Genomic DNA, 25,720 nt, shown 5'->3' on the forward strand with positions numbered 1-25,720 from the left:
CTTTAATTTTATCCCACTCCCTAGCTATATTTGCAGAAGAAGTTTCAGTCTTCTCTAACAGCGCCTGAATAATTTCCACTCCCCATTCCTTAAATTCCCCTCTTTTCAATAGTTAAGTGGGAAAGTGCCAATGTCTCATTTTTATTTCATTACCCTGTGTTTTTATTTTAGGTATTGTTGGGGCATGATCTGAAATGGTTATTGGGTGTGTGTCAAAACCTTTAGTTATAAATGCACATGTTCCTATGAAATGTAAATTCTGTCTAGCCTAGCCCAGTTTTTGCATCTTGGAAAATAAATGTAAATTCACTCCAAATTCCTAGTACTGAATTCATATTTTCCATGCCAAATGTATTCATAAATTCCTTTAAAAAAATCTACCCTCCTTTGTTATATTTCACTTTCTGTGGCATCCAGGCACATCTTCACTGTTGCAAATCAAATTCTGGTCCCCCATCTATAAGTAATATGCCTTGCTGAAAGCCGATTATTTCTCCCAGAATTTTCTTTAGCTTCATTATAGCAGTTATTTTGGTGGAATATAAATACATGCCAGTGTAATCCTCCTCCCTTGCCATTAGCCCCTTAGTACTACAAATTTACCATTATTGTCTTTTTTTCCTCTTCGATTACTGTTGGAGCTCCCCTTGCAATTAATGTAAATACTCCTCTCTTCCTTTGCCCCAGGTATTCCAATGAATAACCATCCTGAAAACCTTTCTTTATCAAATTCACATGTTCATTTATTTCCAAGTGTGTCTCCTGAGCATAACTATTTGTACTCTGCATTTCTTTAATATAGTTCACTGCTCTTTCTTTTTGTATTTATCTCTGAGACCATTAACATTTAAAGATATTCTAGAAAGAGTCATATTCTTGAGGGATTGTCTAGTTCCAGCTTTTGTGTTACATGCATGCACTGTTTGGCAGGTTAATCTTTTATACAATTGTTTTTTGTCATCTCCATTTGAGCCTATGTCACATCTTGCAGAACGTTTTGTTTTACTGAAAACCTTCAAATAAAAAGACACACACACACAATACCTCCCCTAAAACCTATTAACTGAATAACAACACACAAAATCTATGTACATCTTCAAATACTGAAGTTTTAACCCCTTAATAGGAACAGAAGTTTCAAACTGACAGCCACAAACACAGACTCGAGCTAAACAGAAAGAAATATTATCCATGCTAATATGCATGGTAGAGCCTGTGAATTCTATTAAATGCTGTCTGGTTTTACCGTATCTTTATAGCTCTACAAGCTTGGAAAACACTTGAATGCTTTCAGCAAACATTTTCTCCAAGCTATTTCTCTTTATCAGATTGCTTGCTACTGACATAAGAACCAGATACATACATACATAAGAACCTGTTTACTAGGAAAAAAAGACTTTATAATAATCAATATTCTTTTTTCATTTACTTGCTTTCTATTAAAACTTACTATATAAAGATATTTGCCTTAATCCAGTCATTCACCTATGCAAGAATGAGAAAAAGCACAGTATTTTTTCTTTTGTAATGCTCTTTTAACCCGATCCCTTTTTTCTTTATATTCCAGTGCCTGCATTTCTTAAAATTGAAAAAGGAGAGAGAGAGAGAGAGAAGGGAGAAAGAAACAAAAACAATAAACTGAAGCACCTATTTGTATTAATATCCCCATTACACTTAAAATAACTGAAAACATGAAAAAAATTAGTTTATAACATGCAGAGAAAATCATGCACCACTTAAGTAATACTGTTAAGAAAAAAATTCTTTTACTTATAGTTAACTGTCTTCCTCATCTTCCCCTCTCCAAAGTATTTTTCTGAACATTAATGACATGAAGTAAGGCATATGCTTTAGAGTTCCCTACAAATTTAACAAAGTCCAAACAAGTCAGATATTTCCAAATTTTCTTGTTCTGTCCTATTTCATAAACATACTTATTGCTTTGTAATCCCACATTTGCCAGTTTCAAAGTTACTAATTTTAGTCTCCAAATATTAATGATATACAGTAGAGCATATGCTTTAGAGTCCTCTACAAGTTTAACAAAGTCCCAGACTTTCTTGTTCTGTTCCTGATCATCTCCATCTCTATCTGCAGTGCCCTTTTGATTGTTCTAATCAACTCCTGTGCTTTGTTCCCTCTCTGAAACATTTTCCGTTGAAACACTGGGAAGGGTTTCATTGGCACAGTCTCTCTAGTCTTTATTATCAGAAGAACAAGAAGCAAAATCTTCTGTTTCACAGCTCACTTATTGTTGGACAAAAACATTTGTATTTTTTCCTTAGCATGTATTTCATCAAAAAATGCTTTTGTTCCTCCAGGGAAATATATTTTGGAGATAGCCGAGTACAGCAGTTTGAATCTCATGCCTGCTTCTCAACATTCCCTATGTAATGGAATAAATGTATTTCTCTTCTGTTTGGAGTACAATGCGTAGTTATTCTCCATGAACACTCTGCTGTCTGCCACTTTTAGTACTTTGTCCTTCTTCCACAGCTTTGTCAGAATCACCTCCTTCTGCTGGTGAGATTGCATTTTTACTATTAAAGGTCTAGGTTGCTTTCTCATAGCCAGGTTTGGAGCATACACACAACATGCCCTTTCAATTAACAGTTCCTGTTGTGGAATACCAGTCCAGTTGCTTATTTGTGCTTTCATGAAATGAATAGTCTGTTCCTTTTAATGTTTGAGTCGATATATGCCATCAGTGTTTCATTTGTTTTAGTCAGGTCTGTATGCAATTGCTTTATACTTTCCTCAAGGTTACTGGAAGTCATGTCTGGAGCTTGCACTTCTTTTTACTGAACATATGCAGTACTTGTCCCAGTCAGTATTTTTTCATCACCTTTTGTAGTTAATTTTCCTTCAGGTCCTCTGTATTTCTTTTTCATGGCATCCAGGGAATGCACTTGGTAGTTAGTGACTGAAATTTACTCAAAAATCCAGGTCCACTGGCTTTCTCTGCTGAGTTTCTGTTTTCACACTGTGAGAGTCAGAATTAAGTTTTTACTCAATGTGCAGCCATTTTGGGAGTCTCCAGCTGTTTGCTGATTTCGATCCCTAGTCCGTGCAAAGAAAGGCTTCTAAAATTACTTTTGCAAAATGGCTTTCTAACTGCATAAAGTTTTGCATAATAACTTATCTGTACTTAAGGCACATTCTTCTACTGCTATGGCTACATCTGTGGCCCTTTAGAAAAATGTGTATTTAAATGACATTTACAGAGCTGCTTGGTCATTCTTAAATATTTTTCTGGAGTACTATAACTTAGACCTGATATCCAGGTCAGGGTTCTCCTCTGACGCCACTGTTTTCAAGGTTATAATGACCTAGGATTTACCCTTTAGGAAGAGTTTAAGACTTTTGGGGCTGGATCCACTCCCCTCAGATACAAAACTTATGCATTTACCACAAACATAGATCTGTAAGAGTAGAGCTGTTCACCATAATAACAGTATCCACCCTTCTCTGCCTCAGCCGAGATGTTTTTGGTGTCACGTACTATGTGTCTTTATGCAAATACCAAACTTTCATTCATTTTTCATAATACTAGCCCAGATTATTGTTTGTGTGGAAATAATGAAGCTTGGAATTCTGCTAAGATGATTTTCTTTGCCTTTGTGGCTTTCTTTTGGATTTATAAACATGGTTTGCATTCATACACATGACCAATTTACAGTATTGGTCATGGACTTGACAGAGTGACTGAGCAACAACATGACCAATACATGGCATAATAATGCATATGTTTTATTAAAGGTATGCACAAGGACACACCACTGTGGCATGAGATGCAGGCAAGGTCTGTAATGCAACCAAATACTGCCCTGCCAATAAAATAAATTACATCAGCAAGGTCCTACTGATAGGAGCACCTGTGGCACCAGAGTCCCTAATTTACTTATTAGTAAAATGAACCCTAGTCTGCCATCATGACAATGGAGCCTAAAGCAATCATGAATCACATTCTGCCATGATAGTACAGGAAGGAGCAGGCAGCAGAACATGGAAGGAAAGAATCAATAGCATAAAGAGAGAGAGAAAATATCAAACTGGAAAAAAAAAATCACAGGCATATTTAAGCACAGTGGTGCAGTGAGTGGCCTTACTGACTCAGAGCAAGTGTTTCTCTGGTTCAGTTATTCACTGAGGTGCCTTCTGTGCAGCGTCTGTTTGTCCTCCTTGTGTTTGTGTGGGTATTCTCTGCCTATTCTCGTTTACTTCCAAAGGCATACAGTAGGTGGACTGGTCAGTCAAATTTGTTTCTAGCTATGTTTGCAGTGTGTGTGTGTGTGTGTGTGTGTGTGTAATAAAGGCCTATTAGTGTACCTCCCTACTTTCTAGTAAACTCTGTGGATGGTGGAGGCTGTTCATGAGTTGCTCTAGGAGTCGAATGTGATTCATAAACGTGGATGGACAGACTTGGATTGAAGTGGATGGAATACCATACACAATAACACACTCCATTTCTTCTTACTGTTATAATACATTGTACTTGAATGCATCTGCAGTCTCTGAAATAACATTCAGAGCAGTAGTGCTGTTCTGCATCTTTACAAGTATAGGTGTCCACTTTTCTCCACAAAAGAAACAATGTATTTCCATTATGGTCACCCTGTATAATGTGCATGTGTTTACAGAATTTCAAGAATTCACTAGTTTGATTGGTTAGAATACTTTCACTATCCTCACAGCTTAATTAGATATTTATTTATTTGCTTGCTTGCTTGTTTGTTTTTTAACTGGATTAGTCCCATTGTGGCACCTCTTTCAGGAAACCTGAGGTAGTATTTATACTGACTAGCAGAAATTTGGCCAGGACACCTCAGAAATTTACCTATGTTTTACATCCCTCTCGGCTACCACCATCTTGGGCAGATGAGGCCTTGACTTAATGTCTCATCTGAAGGAGCGAAGAAAGGAAGCAGGTAGAGGCTGCAAAGTCACATGCAGAAATATTTGAATGTGGGTGTGTACTATACTCCTCATAGTCTTGAACACTTATATTTACACAAATATTGTAGGTTTGGCTAAGTCATAAGAAACTGTAGCATGTGCTGCAAAATAGTGCTAGTATCTCAAATGGGAAGTGTCCACTTTACAGTGTATACAGCAACTGGATAGTTGAGCACATTGTTTTGTATGGGACCCATATAGAAGGTCATCACTCTGCCAGTAAAAGTGCTATGTGTGCCCCTCAGTGTGCACAAGTTCATTGTTAACAATTCACAGAAATTAATGCAGGTCTTTTCTGGATACTCTGCAGTCACTTGCTCCCCCATATGAATCTTAATCCATACTGCAGTGCATAGTATAACACTGTGCAAAACCCTTGTAGGAGACTGAGCACTCTGTTTATAACCCAGTCTGATTTTAGCACATTTGCTGAATTTTTACTGTAAATGAAACATGATTTATTTACTTACCCCAGTCAATTCAATTAAAAGTTCACATTTATATTTAAAGTCTGTCAGTTCCAAGTACTAGAAGTGATTTAAACTTGACATGCATGTCCTCCCTGCAGTCGTGTGGGTTTCCTCCCACATTCCAAAGACATGCAGTAGGTGGATTGGACACTAAACTGGCAATAGGTGAGAGTGTATGTACGAGTGAGTGGTAAGAATGAACTGTTTCGGCAGGTCAAGCCATTAGCCGGTGTAAACCTTGGCTCAAGATGATTGTCACTGCTGAAGTGACACCCCGACCCCTTGTGCAAAATGGGAAAAGGGTTGAGGATGGATGATAAAAATCATTCCCTTTGAAAATTGAGTTTTCATAATTTTATTTGTTTTTAATTTTAGAGCATTTGATGAGATTGATTAAATGTCCAGGGAGCTAGGATTAATTCCTTTGCAAAACGGCTAAATTACACAAGACTCAATGTATGTTAACTAGGCCTTTATTAGGGTCTATGTTATAAAGTCGACCAATTAAAATGTTGACCTACCTTTAATCAACTCATATTTGTCAAAGCTGCACAACACTGAACGGCCAAAATACCAATTTCTTTCTAAGGGAAAGAAACTGGTAGCCCAACCACGCAGACCACATTAAAATAAACACTATAAAAGTGGGGGGCTTCACCTCCCATACCCCCCCTAACTAAATAGACCAACTCCGAGATCACACTACAGTTGGGAAAAGGGCAGATTTAAAAGAACGGCCAACAGATTTCTTTCCCATAGAAAGAAATCGACGATTTGGCCATTCAATGATGTGCAGCTTCAAAAATACGGGTCAACTAAAGGTGAGTCGACATTCTGCCTCTTTGCATAAATGATTTACACCTCTTTATTACATGAAGAGTTGGCAGCACATAGTATTATGCTCGGTTTTGCACTGTCCAGTGTTTTTTTTTCACTGAGTGTTTTTATGGTGCCTATAAATGCTTCTTGTATCAGAGGAGTGTGACAGTGTTTTATTCCTCCTATGACGTAGAGAAATTTGAAATTGTGACAGCTACTGCATGGTAAAAAATTAGTATTATATATTTCTAATATTGCTATTAATGTGTCTATAAGGTGGTGCCTTGTCCATTAAGTCCTAATCAAAAATGTTTTATTCTCATGTTCTTGGTCTGCTACCATCTACTGTAGATTTAAATGAAAAGTTAGTTTCTTTTTTTCTGGATATATAGACAGTAAAGAGTTTCTAAATTCATGAAAATTGTTAACATCTGCTCTAGATTAAACCAGCGTATGTACACAAGCAGCTGTCATGCTTTTCCTTGTGAAATCTGTTGTAGCTTCAGTTTTGCAGAAAAATCATACACAGTGAGGAAACCGCTGTATAATGCAGTGAGTACTCTGAAGAATCTAGTTCTCTTAGAATCCTATTTGCCTGAGAATAATTTGTTTGATGAGCTGGAAGAACAGGACAAGACTATAAATAGTTTGAGCATTTACTTGCATCATCTACCTAATTTTCCTTTGCCTTTGTGGCAAAGGCAAGACATTTCTGCTGTTCAAAGGGATATCTATGTCTCACATGACTGCCCATAATGAACATTTCCAGATGCCTAGACCATAAGATAATCAATTGTGGGAAGACCTTTAAAGGAAATCTGTTTAAAACTCAGAACAATGTTTTGGCTGTCCTTTCTGTTTGACAAAGATAACTCCTCCAGATAACTTGGGTATTCCTGTTTAAGTAAAGCAGTGCTTTCCTCTCTTCCTCTTAGCAATAAATAGTTGCTCTTTTCTGTGCACTTTTACTGTAATATTGGCTAAAAGGACAAATGACATGGTTTCAGATGTATGGTGTCCTCACACAGGTGGTTTAAAGACGGCTTCAACAGGTTACATACTAGAATTCTTTTCAATATCCATTCTTAAACTCTTCTCAGAGGCTTGCAATATTTCTGTTGATAAAAGCAAAGCCTATATTAAAAACGACAGATGTGAAGTTGTTCTATCTCACCGCTTTGTTCTTACACATGGGTTCGGCTCCGAGTCAGCCACTTTTCAAGCTCAAACTCTCAGAGAAACTCGAGACACAGTATATATCCCATGATGCTCTACTGTATACCCCAGATCTAGTTTGCCACTGCAACGGATCTACAGACTCGTCGGAGCAACCTCGGGCCAGTGTTAATTTTTTTCTATATTTAGAAATATTTTGGAAAATATTTTCTCTTGGAGTGTTAGCTAGTGTTATAGTATTTAAGAAAATAGAGTTTAGTTAGACTTAGTGTGTAGATTAGAATATTTTTGGAGTGTTTTCTTAGCGGCTGTTTGTTCTAGGCCTTTCTTAGTTTTTTGGGCATGACAGGGCTCTGTCAGCTCCTTTGTGTGTGCTAATTTTATTAGTGGTAGTTTAAAATTAGTTAGATTAGTTAGAAATTAGCTAGTTCTGTAGAGAGTTAAGATTATAAAAATAGTTGAATAACATTTGTGTTTATTACTCAAAGTTTTGAGTTCAGGGATCTGAACTTATATATATATATATATATATATATATTTCCTTTCTTTCTTCTAACATGTCTGAGAAGCAAAAGTCTGGCTTCAAAAGGTGTGAGTGTGGTCAAAAAATGTCTGTGACGGACAACCACTCCACCTGTGTGTATTGTTTAGGATCTGTTCATTTGCAGGAAGTGTGCTCTATCTGCCACTCCTTTAGTGCCAGGGTTCTTCTGGAAAGGCGCAGGAAGCTGGTGGATAGAGGACTTCTGAAGCCTGATTTTCAGGCTGTGCTGGACAAGACCGACCTTTCTTCCAAGACTTCGAAGGGGTCGAAGTCGTCCAAAGGGTCCTCGGAGCCCAAGTCCTCGGCTCCGAGCTCCTCTAGTATGGTTCGATCATCGGCTCCACAGCCTTTGGAGCCATGTACAGATCCTTTATCTCGGAGCCCAGTTGTGGATCCAGTGTTGGAGACTCCTCAGTCTCTGATTCTTCAATCGGTGCCTTCTTTGGCCCCTTCGACCCATCCCTCAACTCATACTTCGAGGTTATCTGATGTGGACCTGGACTGTGGGGTTAAGAGATTTCTAGAGAACCCAGCCCTGGCCAAAATGCTTTTCGGTTCAAGCCACTCGGCTTCGAAGCCTGAAATTCCAGTCCTATTTTCTACTCCTCCTCCTCCAAAGCCAATTGAACTCTCGGAGCCAGGGCAGAGAGAACCGATGTTGGTAGAGCCCTCTGGGCTGAGGTTCGATCCAGCTCCCTCAGCTCCGTCGACCTTGATCTCCTCGGTTCCAACCAGGGAGTCTCAGAGCCGACACTCCCTCGCTGGCTCCGGGGTGGAGAGTCGGACCGAGACTTCGGTTCCGACCCTTCCCCTTCGGGCCTCGGCGCAGGTGGGTTCAGTTCCGTCCTCTGGATTGGAGCATGGGGTCTCGGCTCGGGGAGGGCTGCCGGCTTCTTCGAAGCCGACAGACTTCTCAGACCGGGATTCTGGTGCCTTCAATGCCATGAGGAAGGTCAAGTCTTCTAAGACCACTACCTTCTCGGATCTTTCTTCCCCTCCCCCTAAAGGGCCTCGTTCTGTCTCTTCCCCACAGGTCCCTACCAAGCTTCGAGACCCAGAGCCTCAGGTATCCCCATTGGGCTGCCCCTCCTCTACAGGGACTTCACCGGATGCTCCCACTGATGAAGTACCTAGGAAGAGACTGTGCAAGAGGAGGCACTTGGATTCCCCACAGGAATCCCTGACATCGGATACCGAATTGGAGGAATCAGAAGGGTCCCCACGATCCCCCTCAGAGGATGTCTCATTTGCAGACATATTGGAGATCTTAAGGCAGAGGGGTGATTGGCAGTCCCTTGCCCCTACTGAGGATGAGTCGGTACTCCTGAAGGCCTTTGTGTCTCAACCATCCACCTCCTGGGTTACTCCTTCCTTCGACGAACTAATGGATCTGGTTGCTCGAAGGGCGTGGGAGCCCCCTGATTCAGTGGAAGTGGTCCCTCGGAGGCCCAACAAGTTCATTACTTCCCCTGCTGACAAGGCCTTTCTTACCAAGGGAGTCCCGGTTGATGCCATGGTGGTGGTGGCAGCCACCAAGAAAGAGATGTTGGAAACATCTTCTTCTGTCCATCCTCTTAATAGGGATTCTAGGACGATGGACAGGTATGGGAAACGCATATTTAGTTTTGCGGCATTTTCCATGAGATCGCTCAACTACCTGACCCATTTTACCTGCCTTCAACGAGATCTCCTTAAAGACCTGGGAGATACTCTACATGGTAACACATTTGATGCAGTTCCTGAGAAAGTGACTGCACAACTCAACACCCTCAATTCTATAGTCAACTCATCCATGCGACTCATTTCTTATGCCGCCGATGGATCGAGTATGGCGGCAGATTCAGCTATAGCTCTTCGGAGGCAGTCCTGGATGCTCCTTTGCGGAAGCCTTCAAGTCTTCCTTCGTCAATACCCCATTCGATGGTTCCGTTTTGTTCGGGCCTAAAGTTAAGGAGACGCTTACTAGGTGTGAACAAGAAGGAAAGACTCTGTCTGCTGTAGGAGTCCGTTTTTCCACTGCAACTAGACCGTACCCCAAAGGGCAACGAAGTGGAAAAATGTGGTTTTGAAAGCCCCAAGGAGCTTTCCAGAACACACCTACGGATACCCCCTCTAGGGGCAGAGGAGGGGGTAAAATGGAAGACGCCATCCAAACAGCAGAGAGGGGTCCGCAAAATCAGGGTGACAGGGAGCAGTTCTCTGGTAAGCCCTATCAGTGTTCCTGAAAGGAAGCCTGGCTGTACTTCTCTGGAGGCGTTCGGGGGTCGCTTGGCTTTATACCCAAATGCCTGGCAAAACATTACAATGGATTCTTGGGTAAAAAGCATCATTTCCAGAGGTTACTACATCCCCTTTACAAAATTCCCTCCCATGTGTACAAGTATTCCAGACGTTCCACCCAGTCTGCGAAAACTAGCAGCCATAGAGATTCAAAACCTGCTAGACAAAAGAGTCATCCAGCCAGTCCCGACGGACCAGATAGGATCCAGAACTTACTCAAGGTTCTTTTTAGTTCCAAAGAAAACAGGGGACTGGAGGCCCATATTAGACCTCAGCAAACTCAACACCTTCGTCAAGAAGGAAAAGTTCCAGATGGTCACGCTTCAATCGATACTTCCGTTCCTAGAAACGGGCGATTGGATGTGCTCTATAGATCTCAAGAATGCTTACTACCACATCAAAATGGCCAGATCATCCAGAGATCACTTGCATTTCTGGCTGGCCAGTCATTACCAATTCAGAGCCCTGCCCTTTGGTCTCACCACAGCCCCCAGAGTGTTCACCAAATGTATGGCAGTGGTCACGGCTCACCTGAGATGCTTAGGATTCCGGGTGTTTCCATATCTGGACAACTGGCTCCTCACTGCCACCTCCAGGCATCAACTAATTCAGACAAGAGACTACACTATCAACCTGTGTTCCCAGTTGGGCATAACCTTAAACTTCGAAAAATCTGCGTTATCGCCCTCACAGCGTATTACCTTTATAAGAGCAGAGCTAGACACTGTCGATTCAAGGATCAGGTTGCCTCAAACAAGAATCTTATCCCTAAGAAGTCAATTGTTCAGTCTGTTGACCCAGAACAAAGCTCCTGCGTCCCAGATATTGAAACTATTAGGCACAATAGCAGCAACGCTAATAGCAGTCCCGTTGGGGCGCATGCACATGCGGATACTCCAGTGGTTACTCTTCACACAATGGTCTTACCAACAACTGCCCATGTCGCATGAGATTCTGTTAACAAATCTTTGCAAGAAGGATCTCAATTGGTGGCTGAACAGCGACCAGATAGTAGTCGGATGTCCCCTTGTTCTTCCCCAACCCACAGCCACAGTGACCACGGCTGCTTCCTTGATAGGGTGGGGGGGGCTATTTCAGGGAAAGACTGTCCAAGGTACTTGGTCAAGCATGGAATCACATTTGCACATAAATGTCCTGGAGCTGAGAGCGGTGTTCCTGGCGTTGCAACACTTTCACGACTGTCTTCTTCCAGGGACAATTGCAATTCAGACGGACAACATGTCAGTAGTCTGGTACATCAACAAGCAAGGGGGAACCAGATCGTATCCCTTATGCCAAGAGGCCCTAAGAATTTGGCAGTGGGCTGTATCCACCAGGCGCTTTCTGATAGCAACGCACATCCCAGGGTCATCCAACGTGATAGCGGATAAACTGACCAGGTCCATCCTGTTGCCTCACGAGTGGTCCCTCAAACAACAGGTGGTGGACAAGATTTTCTGCAGGTGGGGCCAGCCTTGCTGTGATCTGTTTGCATCTCTGATGAATGCCAAATGCAGAAGCTACTTTGCCCTTTATCCCCCACTGGGGAGCAACCCGAGGTATGCGCTTGTACACGATTGGCCCCCGGGCCTCCTGTATGCCTTCCTGCCAATTCCCAAGTTCATACAGAAAGCCAAAAGTCTGGGAAGGACTGTTATTCTGATAGCCCCATCTTGGCCTCATCAGATTTGGTTTCCCTTTCTACAGAAGTATCAAGTGGAAGAACCATGGGTTCTGAACCCAGTGCCAGACCTTCTGACTTATTCGTCGGGAGTTCTTCATCCCTCCCTCATCTCCCTAAAACTGACAGCTTGGCTGCTCTAATTCCCATATTAGCCTGGTCTCAAGATTTGTCTCCCGCGGTCCAACATATTATAGTTTCCTCTCATAAACTGTCAACCAGGAAGCTATATAATAGCAAATGGAAACGATTTGTTCACTGGGCTTCTCACCACGACATTGACCCATATGTTGCGCCTATTCATACCATATTAGAGTTCTTGTCCTCCTTGTTCTATGATGGCGCAGCAGCTGCCACCATAAGGGTGCAATTGGCTGCCATTTCCATAACATCATGTCCCACAGGCTATGTAAGGCCTTTTTGAAAGGGATCCACCATCTCAGACCACCTATCAGACACCCTGTCTCTCCCTGGAATTTGAATCTTGTTTTATCCCAATTGATGCTTACCCCCTTCGAACCCGCGTCATCTTGTGATTTGAAGTTTCTGTCTTGGAAAACAATATTTCTGGTAGCCATTACAACTGCATGTAGGGTCTCTGAACTCCAAGCTTTATCTTCCAGGCCCCAATATTTGATCTTCCACCCTGACAGAGTGTCCCTCAGGACAAATCCTACCTTTCTTCCTAAGGTCTGTTCAGAAACTAACTTAAATCAGTCCATTGAGCTCCCAACTTTTTTTAGACACCATACCAATAGACTGGAATATATGTTACACAAGCTTGATGTTCACAGACATTTGAGATTCTACTTGGAATATAAGTTACATAAGCTTGATGTTCACAGACAATTGAGATTCTACTTGGACAGAACGAAAGATTTCAGGCAATCTGATCAACTCTTTGTCTCTTACACAGAGAACAAGAAAGGTTCTGCAGTATCAAAAGTCACATTATCTAAGTGGCTTTCTGATTGCATTAAATTCATTTACTCCTCCACTAATCAGCCATTACTGACAAATGTCAAAGCCCATTCTACTTGGGCTGTTTCTACGTAGTTAGCTCATGCAGCTCGTTTACCCATGGATATCATCTGTGCAGCTGCTACTTGGTCCAAACCTCACACATTTATCACTCATTACAAAGTGGACAGGGCTTCCTTTGGTTCCACTGTGCTTAGGAATGTTCTCCCTTGAGCCACCCAGGATTAGGGTGCTTGGGACGCTACCCACGTGTAAGAACAAAACAGCGAGATAGAACAACTTCACATAAAGATGTTATGTTCTTACCATAACGTTCCATGTGAGTTGTTCATCTCGCCTTTTTGTTCTTACATTCCCTCCCACCTTCCCCCTCCTGGTGAGAAAGATGGTTGCCTTGGTGGACTGGTTGGTCTTGTCAGCTTCTCTCCTTAAGACCTACTGTTTTCCTTTCTGCAAATCTATAGGTACCTAGATAGGTAGGTACTGCGGTGCTTATTTTTTTAGGCTGTCTTCGGGTGCAGCGTACTAGATCTGGGGTTTACAGTAGAGCATCATGGGAGATATACTGTGTCTCGAGCTTCTCTGAGAGTTTGAGCTTGAAAAGCGGCCGACTCGGAGCCGAGGGATCGGCTCCGAGCCCACGTGTAAGAACAAAAAGGCGAGATGAACAACTCACATGGAATATTATGGTAAGAACATAACTTCTTTTTTATATAAGCATGTCACAGAATTCATTTTGTGTCTTGCTGAAATGGCCTTACTCAGAGTTTTGCCTGATCCCAAAGAAAAATTTTAGAAATTGAATTGTAGATCTTTCTTCTTTGAATGGACACTTTAAAAATTCAAAACTTCAAAATATTAACAATCTGTTCAATGTTTCCTCTTCTGTTTCAGAGACTTGGATGGAGATGATAGACTGGAAAGATGATTATAGCTAACTACTAAGTTGACTGCTCATGAGGTCTATTTTCAGTCTGGCCAGGTTTCCCTTTTGGTGCTTGAATTAACCTGTCCTTTCCCATCCTAATTGTATGTCACCCCTAGTGAGAATAACTGAGATTATCCCATAAATAGTTTGAGGGGATTGATGCATGAGATAAAGTATTTAGGAGATACCTGTGTCCATTAGTAGTACAGGGGACCAGTCCTGAGATAAATTTTCTATTAGCCATCCATAGATCTAAGCTGCACTTATTATATGGACAGGGATAAGCTTTGCTTTACATGGATGGGAAATCTGTTCCAGAGTGGCGGTAACCTCTGCAAGATATACCAGTCTCTCTAAACCATTCCGTTTATGTTGCAGAAGAGATTTAGGTCCCTATACTGAGTATTTCTGAAGCCATTTGACTTGCTGATGTGCAGTAAAGCCATCATTATTGAGTCAGAGAATGCCTTGTTTACCAGACACAGGTTACCTCTTAGTAGTCTGCAGGATACAGAGTATAGTGACAGAAATTTGAGTCAGTTTTTGTAGGACATATGTTTTAGGTTTTGTATTTTTTTAGTAAGGTATCTATAGGAGTGTTTCAATTGTATGTATCTAGATAGACACACGCTAAAGGGGGCATTATACTTAATGACTGGCATAATGATGGCTGACTAAAGGGGGACAATAACATCTCTAGATCTAGATGCACTCCCTTTTATAAGCTGCACAATATAGGAGGACTTTCTTACAACAGTGGGCACATGTTGGTTGAAGGTTAGGTCACTGTCCACATAAATTCCAAAATCCTGAACAACGCATGATTCTGATACCAGTTATTTGTTTGTTAAACCTTTCTGCGAGATGTCCAAGCCATTTGGTGAGTCAATGATTGATCCTAGCTTGCAGTTATCTGCAAACTTAGTCAGCCAGAGCGCTTTGGTACTTGTTTTTTACTTCAGAGAAGTAGATGCCAAACAGGAGAGGTCCCAGCAATGAACTCAGAGGTCTCTTTGTCCCTTCTGGTGATGGGTCTCTTTTTGGAAGTAGCTTCCCTTCTTTTATTCTCCTGCATCCTGTGAGCCATTTGGCAATTCAGTGGGTGATGTGGAGGTTTATTCCCTATTTGTTTAGCTTTTCTACTCTGCCTGAGAAGGAGACTATGTCATATGCCCTAGCCAGACTGAGGTATGCAGTGTTTACAGTTTTACTTTCATCCATTGCTTTAATGACCTTTTCAAAAAAGTTTATCTGGTCGAGTAAGTATGATCTGTGCTTGACAAATCAAAATTGATAAGGGTCCAGTGTTTGGAGATTCCCTATGTCCTTATTAATTAATTCAATGATAAGTCTTTCCATGGCTTTGCATATGAGGCTGGTCAGAATTCTGGATCTGTGGAAGGTCTCTCGTTTTGAATAGGAATGACCATAGCTGTCCTCCATTCACTTGGTACAAAACTTGCATGGAGGTTGAGGTTGAGCAGAATTGTTGGGAGGGGGACTAAATTATGCTTCATGCTATTTAAGATGCGTCCAAATATATTGTCAGGACCCATCGATGCAGTCATTTTAGCACTTTTAGGGACTCGGTCTTGCATGATAGCTGGAGACAGGTTGGTTTGGGGTGTATCTTGTGGGCTAGATGAAGAGGAGAGAGGAGTAAAGTTTTAGCTGAATTTATTGGCCAGTAGGTTCAGTATATCTTCAGCCTCAGTGTAGGTAACATCATTCACAATCATCTCAGTGCATTGCTGTATTGTGCTTCTGAGAGTACAAACATAACTAAAAAGGCCTTATGATTGTTTTTGGCTTGGATGATTATTTTAGCCTTAAACATGGCTTTGGTGGATTTTAGTAAACTCCTGAGTTGTTTGTTTATTTCAATGACAAGGACTCTATCATTCTGGTAATTTATCATTCTCTGGTCAAAATTTTCTTCCTTTTATTGTAAAGTGTGTTGATATTATGACTCTACCATGTGGGTTTATTTCTGGAGTTTGCCCTGCACCTTTTTCTACATGGTACAGCTGCCTCTTTGCAGCTGTTTGCATGCTAGTATAGAGTGGTGGTAGATGTTTCTGCATATTTAGCAGAGCCAGTTGGGTTTGGTGGGGATTTGAAGCTGAACAATGCACCACTTAGGAGTAGGTAGTTTATCCTGGAGAAGTTTCTAAATGTTCATTGGCCTATGCTCATCATTCTGCTTTATAGGCATATCAGACAGTACATTACAATGTAGCTCCAAGTCAAGGAGGAGCTGGTAGTGTCTGATCAAGAGAGTGGTGCTACCCTAAGTCTAAAATCACCCTGTCCAGGTAACATACAATATTGAGTCAGTGGCCTTCATTATGACTTGCAGAAATAAGTAAAAGAATCCTGAATCCTTCATAGTAGTAATAATAATAAAAAAAAATCATTACCAAGAACCAGCAATTCAGTAAACAATTGGATGTTAAAAATCACACAAAGCTAAATTGTAAAACTAAATCACTTAGGAAATCTGGGAACTCCTGTAGGAGTTCCTTTACGTTTTCCAGTGTGTAGTATATGGAAGAAACTACAGTTTGTTCCTCCACCCGTGATCTATTCAAAGATGTTGTAATTTCTTTTGGGAACCTAAAAATAGCTGAAGACACACTGAATACCAGATAGGGCCAATATTAAGGTCCAGCCACATTCCCATTATGAAAGTGAGGTTGTCATCTTGCAGGTCCTATTCATTGAGAACAGTTTTCATAAACCGTCGCCAGTGTATGTATTTCCTCATGCTATTTAGCACTAATTTCTGCAGAACAAGCTGAAAAGTTCCCATGTTCTGCTGATGTGGAGTATAGTGCTTGAATCATGTGACCTCTATGCTATGTATATACAAGTTCATGATAAAGTATTACAAATTCATTAGATTTGTTTATATACTAAATAAAAATCGTGGGACAACCAGAAATTGTTTGCCATTTCCCTTAAATAGCTTGGTTGTATGTCCTGTATATATCAACTCACACTCACCAGATTCTATTTGCTTTGTAAAAACCAAATGGAAAACACAATATTTTTACTGAATCATTAAACACGAGGCTAAGATGGCTAAAGAATCTCTTCCTAGACTTGCTGCTAATTATATGCCATTTTTGCATCACATAAAATTAATAGGTTTCTCCAGTATATTTGGCCATGTCAGGGGTAATTAACAGATAGAGTGAGAGGGGCAGGTAATTTTATTTTGACTCAGTCAGGTGCCAAGTTCCTAATTTCTAAGGATGTACCTGAAAGACATCTCAAAGCTTCAAACAACATCCCTCTGCTGGAAACAATTACTTATTTAATAACTTGTGTTTTTTTTAAGACAAAATTATTGTAATAGTGGCAGAATGAAAAGATTCTTAAAAAAAAAAATGTAGATTGAAAAAAAGTAGATGTCAGGTCCTGAAAGACTGCAGTCCATTTTATATATCAAATAGGATTTTTTTTGTTTTATGTTGCAATATCAGATTTTCTCACCAGATGGCAGTCAACATTTGTTTGCTTCTTTTTTTTTAAGATTAAAACAAAGAGTGAGAAGGTCACACTAAAAAGCAATCCGCAAAAACTAAATGAAAACTCCAGCCAAAATAGAACTTCCAATGAGTGACCTCCCAAACCTCCTGTAACAGAGGCACATGGGATATATGCAAATTACCCTTATGAACATCAGATGTTTCAGCTATATGGCAATTCTGATTGCCCATGACTTTTACATTTGAAGTCGTTTTAATGGACAATCTCAGGCCAATAAAGCCAAACCCCACTAGCTATGGATATGCATATTTCAGTCTTGTTATGACCTCGTCAGCATAGCACAAGCAGATGATGTTCATAAGGGTCATTTGCATATATCCCATGTGCCTCTGTTACAGGAGGCTTGGGAGGTCACTCATTGGAAGTTCTAGCTTGGCTGGAGTTTTCATTTAGTTTTTATTGATTGGTTTTTCAGTGTTACCCTCTCACTCTTTGTTTTAATTTGTTAGTTGGGATATTTTGCAGTCATCCTATTGATAATGGACATCAGCTGGGTATAACAACCCTGTGTTTCTTATACTTAGTCAAACACTCTGCTTGTACTATGCTGACGAGGTCCATAACAAGACCGAAATATGCATATCCATAGCTAGTGGGGGTTTGGCTTTATTGGCCTGAAATTGTCCATTAAAACGACTTCAAACGTAAAAGTCATGAGCAATCAGAATCGCCATATAGCTGAAACACCTGATGTTCATAAGGGTCATTTGAGTATATCCCATGTGCCTCTGTTACAGGAGGTTTGGGAGGTCATGCATTGGAAGTTCTAGCTCAGCTGGAGTTTTCATTTAGTTTTTACTGATTGGTTTTTCAGTGTGACCTTCTCACTCTTTGTTTTAATTTGTTAGTTGGGATATTTTGCAGTCACCCTAATGATAATGGACATCAGCTGGGTATAACAATGCTATGTTTCTTATGCTTAGTTAAAACACTCTGCTTGTGCTATGCTGACTCGTCAGGCTAATGGGGAGATAGTTCCCGGGATCTGTAGTTGCTCCTCCCTTGTGGAGAGGGATGACTGTAACAGTGTGCCATTCAGTAGGAACAGAGACTGAAGTGAGGCTGTGATTGAACAGGGCACACAGGTGAGGTGCCAGTTCACTCTGTAGTTCATGTAAAACACAGCAGGGGACATTGTCAGGTTCCATAGAAGCTGTATTCTTGGCCTTGGACAGTGCTGTTTTAACCTGTGCAGCAGTAATACTGTGTGCCTGGCAATCTACTGGTATTATGATTGGTCCTTTGGTAAAGTTGGCACTGAATCTGTCGGCCAGTATATTGGCAATATCTGTTGGCTTGGTATAGGCGGTACCATTGTGCAGTAGCTCAGAGCAAGTCTGGGTATTGCCGTGGATATTCTTTATATAAATATAGAAGGCCTTGTGGTTGTCTTTACTATCTGCTGCAATTTTGTTTTCATAGCTAGCTTTAGAGAATTTTATGAGGGATCTCAACCTTGTGTTGAGGCTGATAAGGGAGTTTTTCCAGTCTTGGGACTTCACCTTATTCTGCATCAGTTTCCTCCTCCTGTTGTAGAGTTTGTTTATGGCAGGGGACCACCAGATTGGCTTCCTTTTTTTTTTTGAGGAGAGCATCTTGGTTCTATTGGGTATGGTGATATCCATGCATTTGTGTATGTGTTCGTACAGTGCATTGGTGTATGATTCAGCAGTAATGCAACTGTTCTCCATTTGCATGGGTGCCGTGAAGTTAGCCACCTCTGTTTTTAGGAACCCAAAGTTAGCTTTGGAGAAGTTTTTCATGGTGGTTACCTTTGTGGGGGTGGGTGGGAGGGATGTGGATTTCCAAAGTGATTAGTTTGTGGTCAGATCTAACCAAGGAGGAGTGACTATTGGTGTAGAGTAACAGTCGCCCATGTTACTAATGACCAGGTCAAGGATGTTGCTACCTCTGTTGGGGGTAAGAACAAGCTGGTCCAGGGCATTGGAATTAATGAATTCCAGAAAGAGTTGGGCAAGTGTATTGGTACATGAGTAGTTTTCCCAGTTAATGGAGGGGTAGTTGAAGTCACCCACTATGAGAGTATTAGCTTTGACCCTAATATTCTCCAGGGTGCTTAGGAATGTGGAGTGTGAGTCTTGGGACATAGTTGGGGACCTATAGCAAGCTACGACCTGAATCTCTGTCTTACCCAGTGTTAGCTTCACCTGAAGTATCTCAAATGTGTTATGTTGGACTACCAGTCTGGAGGTGTGCGCATCCTTTATGAATATGGAAACACCACAGCCTTTGGAGCTTCGGTACAAATTTTGGGGCCAAAAGGTGTGAAATGAGTTATAGCCTGGTAGTGCATTGGTGTTTTCTGCTGCCTTGAACCAAGTCTCTGTTGCAACACAAATGTCGATGTTCTCCATTTTAAGGAGTGCTTCGAGCGAGTGTATTTTGAGATTTAGACTTCTAGTGTTGAGCAGCATGACCCTCAGATTGCATTTGTTTGTAGCTGTTACACTGGTAATTTGGTCTTTGAAACACCGCCAGAAAAAGGCACTATAGGGTTGCCCAGTATCCAAAAGCCCAGGGGTGACAGATGCAGTCCTCTGGCAAATCATCGAGGTCTGTCAATCATATCATCCCAGGCAGACAGATGCTGGATCCCCTTAGAATGACACCAGAAACTTAGCCAATTGTTGAAATCAATAATTTTCTACTTGTATTGTGGTATCATTCTGGGTGACGGTAGGATGCTGCTTAGGGCTAGGGTCATACCTGCCTGGGCCACATAATCCAAGAGCTCCTCCATGTCTCTTTTCATGTAGTCCACGGAGGTACTTCTTAGGTCATTCACACCCACAGGTACAATGACAGAATCATATTTGTACCTGTTGGATTTTCCCATGATTTTACGTAGTAATGTTTTATCATATATACTTATGCCATACTTTTCTATGTCATCAATTTTTTTTCCGCAAAAATGTTTTATTCCTTGGTTACATTTTATTTCTTCATTTATCCACTCTTTTTTTTTCTCCTTTACTCTTTTTTACCCTATCTCAAAATTTGTCATACATATATTTATACAATTTTACTACCAATCTTTTATCTTTTTTATGTATCCTCTTTAACACTTTGTAAAAATGCAATGAAGCAGCATATTTACAAGAGCGGTGCAGTGGTTAGAGTTGTCACCTCACAGCAAGAGGTTCTCCGGTTCAGTTCTTGGCTGGGGTGCCTTCTGTGTGGAGTCTGCATGTCCTCCCTGCATTTATGTGGGTTTTCTCCCACATTCCAAAAATATGTGTCTGGAGTGTTTCTCCCTGGGCCTTATCGAAAATAGGCTCTGTCCTAGTCAGACTTTCCTGGTCAACAAATTTTAAAGTAAATAAATAACCCTAAATCTCCTTCCTTTTTATTTACATACAAACGTCCTCTGACATAAAAGCCCATACAAATGAAGAAAAAAAAACTATCTGCAATAATTCCCTTTCAACCTCCAAGGCCAATTATGAATTGAAACTAGCCTCCATAACAGAGGGAAACCATAAAGTCTTCTTTAGTTACACCAGGAACCTCTGTGGCAAAGCCCAGGTTTGTTCAGAATTAGTACTCAACAGTATCACACTGATCCTGTTGACTTAGCCAACATGCTAGCAAATAGGTTAAGCGCAGACTTAACCCCCCTTCCCCCCAAAGGCCCTTTTGACATCCCCAATAGTAGTCCTGCACCTCACATCTCGTAGATCAAGTGTTACAGGTCCTATCCAAGGCAAAAAACACAGCTTCCATGGGACCTGATAATATCCCAGAATGTATTCTGCACCATCTCCAGCAAGAACTGGCTTCACCATTGAGCACACTATCAACCACAGCCTAAGTACTGGCTTCAGTCGAGCAGAAGGATAACTGCCATTGTCATCCTCTTGCACAAATGTGGTGCCACCACTGACCCTGGAAACTATTGCCCCATTAGCTTAACAATTCTGATCTGTAAAGCCATGGAGCGTATTATTATGGATCTCATAAACAAGGACATTGGCAATCTCCAAGCACTTGACCCCACCCAGTTCGGATTTGTCAAGAGCAGATCTTGCCTGATGAACCTGGATGACTACTTTAAGACAGTCACCAAGGCCCTGGATGAGGGAAAGTCAGTACATACAGCTTACCTTGACTTGGCCAAGGCCTTTGACACAATCCCCCACTCAGGCATCATCGAAAAGCTAACACAACTTGTCATAAATCCCTATCTCATCAGGTAGGTGGCCAACTGGCTCACCAGCTGGACCCTCAAAGTCAAAATAGGCAGCTCCACCTTCGATAGCAGACCTGTCACTAGTGGAGTTCCCCATGGATCTGTCCTGGGACCCTTACTGTTTGGCATCTATTTCTCGCAGGTACAGGCAAAGACTAAAAGCCTGTGGCTGACCAGGTTTTCCCACGACTGTAAGTTGGGTGCTGTCATTGACTCCCCAGATGATGTTAACGTACTGCAAGAGTGTCTCACAGCAACTAATGACTGAGGCTAAAGTCATGGCCTCAAGCTAAATGCAAAAAATGTATCATCATACAATTCAGCATAAATATGACCCCTACTGATTACCACATCATTGGCAACCCCCTAAGCACACAACCTGTAGTGAGAGACCTGGGCACTCATGTTGATAACAACATCACATTCAACCATCATGTAGTGGCAGTGGTCAGAAAAGCCTTTTACTTGGTTCATCTCGTAAGTAAAGGGATTGCATCCAGAAGAAAAGAAGGTTATTACCTCTCTATACTCCTCCCTCATTAGACCAGTAATTGAGTATAATGCCCCGTTTGGGATGTACCTAACCAAACATCTGCACCAACTGGAAAGGCCACTGAAATACTTCACAAAGAAAATCCATGGCCTCCAATACCTGCCCTATGCAGACAGGCTGAAATCACTGTCACTCTACTCGGTATCATACAGATTGCTCAAGGGTGATCTTTGTCTTGCCTACAAGGCACTCTCTGACCCTGCCCTACTAGAGATGCTCCATACCCATAAGTTTAACTCCTCACACACTACCCGCTCAAAAGGCCCGAACCTAATATGTGACATTAGCAAAACCTGCTGGAGAGACAGGTTTGTCTGCCAGAGGCTGCCCTGTCTCTGGAATAGACTTCCCATACATGTCAAACAGCACCTCGCTAACCCTCTTCAAGCGCAGCCTTGATAAGTGGATGGGAAACCACAAGTTCGTCCCAGGGGTTCCACCTATGTCCCTCATTGACAGGGGTCACAGGTGCTGACTGAGGTTTCTTTTTGGGAATAAACTCTTGGCTAGGCTTGTAAGGACCCCAGGGCCATTAGCCTGGTAACCTTCTATGATCATGACCTTTTTCTGAATTATAATTTGTATGTTTTCCCAAAAAGACATATTTGTCTTATTTCTTCTGTTGTTTTTTCCCATTGGATTCTATTTATATCTTTAGTCCAAAAATGTATAACTAACACAGAAATTTTTTTCACTGTAAAATATGTATTTCCTGTCTTTACTACATCACCTAAACCTTTACTTTTCTCTCTATTAAAGCCATCTATTTTTTGTATATTTCTTATTTTCCTTTATCTATAGACATATTGAAAGATGATTAGGAAATCCTATTTCAAGTACCTCCCCTTCTCCTATAACTAAACCTTCTGATACCATAAAATAATCTTTTTCAGTTCTATACATACCCCTTTTGTAAGTCCATGAATTTTTATTCTAAAGATTTAACTTACCACGTTATAACTTCTAAAATGTTTCTTATATTATTTCCTTTCTTTTTATGCTTGTCTCTTAAATCACAGTTAGTCTCCTGTTATTATAATATTCATATTTATCACTACATAGTCTAAAATCTGATGAAATAAACTTTCCTTTCTTTACAGTTAGTATAGGCATACACTGTTATAACTCTGTAAGTCTTCTTCCCATTTTAAATCTACAATGGTTAATCTTCCCATTTCTGCTAAAGTTATACGTAGTGTCTTTTACTGTATTTCTACAGAATATGGCTATTCCAGAACATTTCTCAAATTCCAGATTATCTTTTCTCCCCATAGTTTATCTGTTTGTATTCTTTCTTCATCTGTTAAAAATCTTGGGTCTTCTAATATAATTACATCTGCATCACATAGATTACACCACTCCAGAATCCCTATTCTTCTTACAGTGTTCTTAATACTATTCACATTTATAGAAAGCACTCTAAAATTTTAATTTCCCCTTTAGATTCATGGTTTCATAACATCACAGCTAATTGCTAGGTTAGCTTTCTTAATAGGCAACACCAACGCCTACGCTTGTACGGAACGGTGCACGGCCCAAAATGCCAAAAGGTTAAAAAAAATCAAAGGAAAGGCCAGCAGTCTAGATGGGCTCTCTAGCTAAAGAGTTTAATTCAACTCGGAATCAAATTAAACATAAATATACATCACACACCCAAAGGGTGAAAATTAAAGCATATCAGTTTCGGCACACAGCCTTCATTAGTGCAATAAAACCATACATTTACATCACATACATACATACATATATATATATATATATATATATATATATATATATATATAGATATATATACCCATTATTTGAATCCTGTTGGCTGTTACCATTGCTCGTTAAGTTCTGGGGGAAATAGAGCCCCCAACTTAATAATCCACATACATTCTTTATAATTTAACATAGAATGCCATGCCTCCTTCTGCAAATTTACACCCCACACTTTACAATAATAATAAATGAAAATCTGGTAGTAGTGTGTTTTAAACTGGGTTTATATAGAGCGTTAGTACCTTTAGCACATCTAATGTCACTCAAATGTTCCAGTATTCTCAATTTAAAGGAATGTGATGTCTGACCCACATAAAAAGCTGAACATGTGCATCTAACCAAATGTACAACCCAGTCCGTACTGCAATTGACATATACCAAAATGTCAAAAACTTTGGAAGAGTTGGAAGAAGTAAAACATTTATCTTTTTGAACAAATATGCAAAAACTGCAATGCCCACATGGATAATATTTCACAAGTTTATTCCCTTCCAAAGTAGATTGTGAATTTGTTTTACCTATGCTTAGGTTCATAGTTCATAGGTTCATAGTTTAGTACTAAGCTAATTGCCCTTGTGAGCCATTTTAAGCCTAGCCAATTATCGCTTGTGAAACTCAAACCCTGCACCTTGTGTTTGTAAGGCAAATACCTTAGCCATTAAGCCACCCTCCCAACCTAATGCTAATACATTTTTGTAATAGTTAAACCAACCAGCCATTGTTTTCCCTTTCCTATATGCAAAACAACATTTAGATGGTATTAATCCCTGTAACCTATCATCCATATGGAGTACATCCCAATGTTTATGTATAATTCCCTTCAAAAAAGATGTATTGTCCCCATAATTCCTAATAAACCTATTATCAGATTTATCCTTGACTTGATACTTCAATAGTTCAGACTTGAGGACTTTTTCATTTGAAATTAAAGCTCGTTGAATCTTCCACCTTGAATATCCACTGTTGGAAAATCTGTGAACCATATCCTGAGCCTGAATACCAAAATCATCAGTAGATAAACATATTCTTTTGAGTCTTCGAAATTGGGGCTTAGGAATATTGTCAGTCATATGTTTTGGATGGCAACTGGTGGCATGCAACAATGTGTTGAACTGAGGATGTTTCCTGAATATTCAACTTTGTAGGATACCATCATCCCTTACAGTAACTTCTACATCCAAAAATGGCATAACCTTCATATGGAAATTTAATGTAAAGTTAATGCCCCACTTATTTTCGTTCAAATATTCCACAAATTCATGCAAATACACCACATCAGAACAACAATTGCTCCTCTATGTATGCCATAAAAAGATCTGCATAAATAACATACACACACACATGTAAATAGTAATATAAATATATATATATATGTGTGTGTGTGTTTGAATATATATATATATATATATATATATATATATATATATATGTATAAAATGTTGCAAGGTAAGTATTGTGTATGGGATGTGCTTTGGCTTAAGATAACTTGGTGTGTCTCTGTTAATGCTGAAATTATTTGAATAACTTCTGTTATTAAAATAGTACTATCCTAATAATGGTGACAGAACAGGAACCTATCAACAGAATTACAAGTTTTAACAAATAATTAACTTTTTCTACAATGTGTCCTGCATTCAAAAAGTCCAGTGCTAATGAAACAGCATTTCTAAACATTCTGCAGCTCAAGGATTTTAGATATGATATGTTTTTTGTATGTTGCAGTTTCACATTATTTTCATCACCGGATGTCACCTATCATTCTCTTTTATTTAATCTTATCTGACAGCAGCTGAAATGCTGTAA

The sequence above is a fragment of the Protopterus annectens genome, chromosome 14.part0 (assembly GCF_019279795.1).
Source record: "Protopterus annectens isolate FY-2018-M chromosome 14.part0, PAN1.0, whole genome shotgun sequence".
NCBI classification, from domain to species: Eukaryota; Metazoa; Chordata; order Ceratodontiformes; family Protopteridae; genus Protopterus; species Protopterus annectens.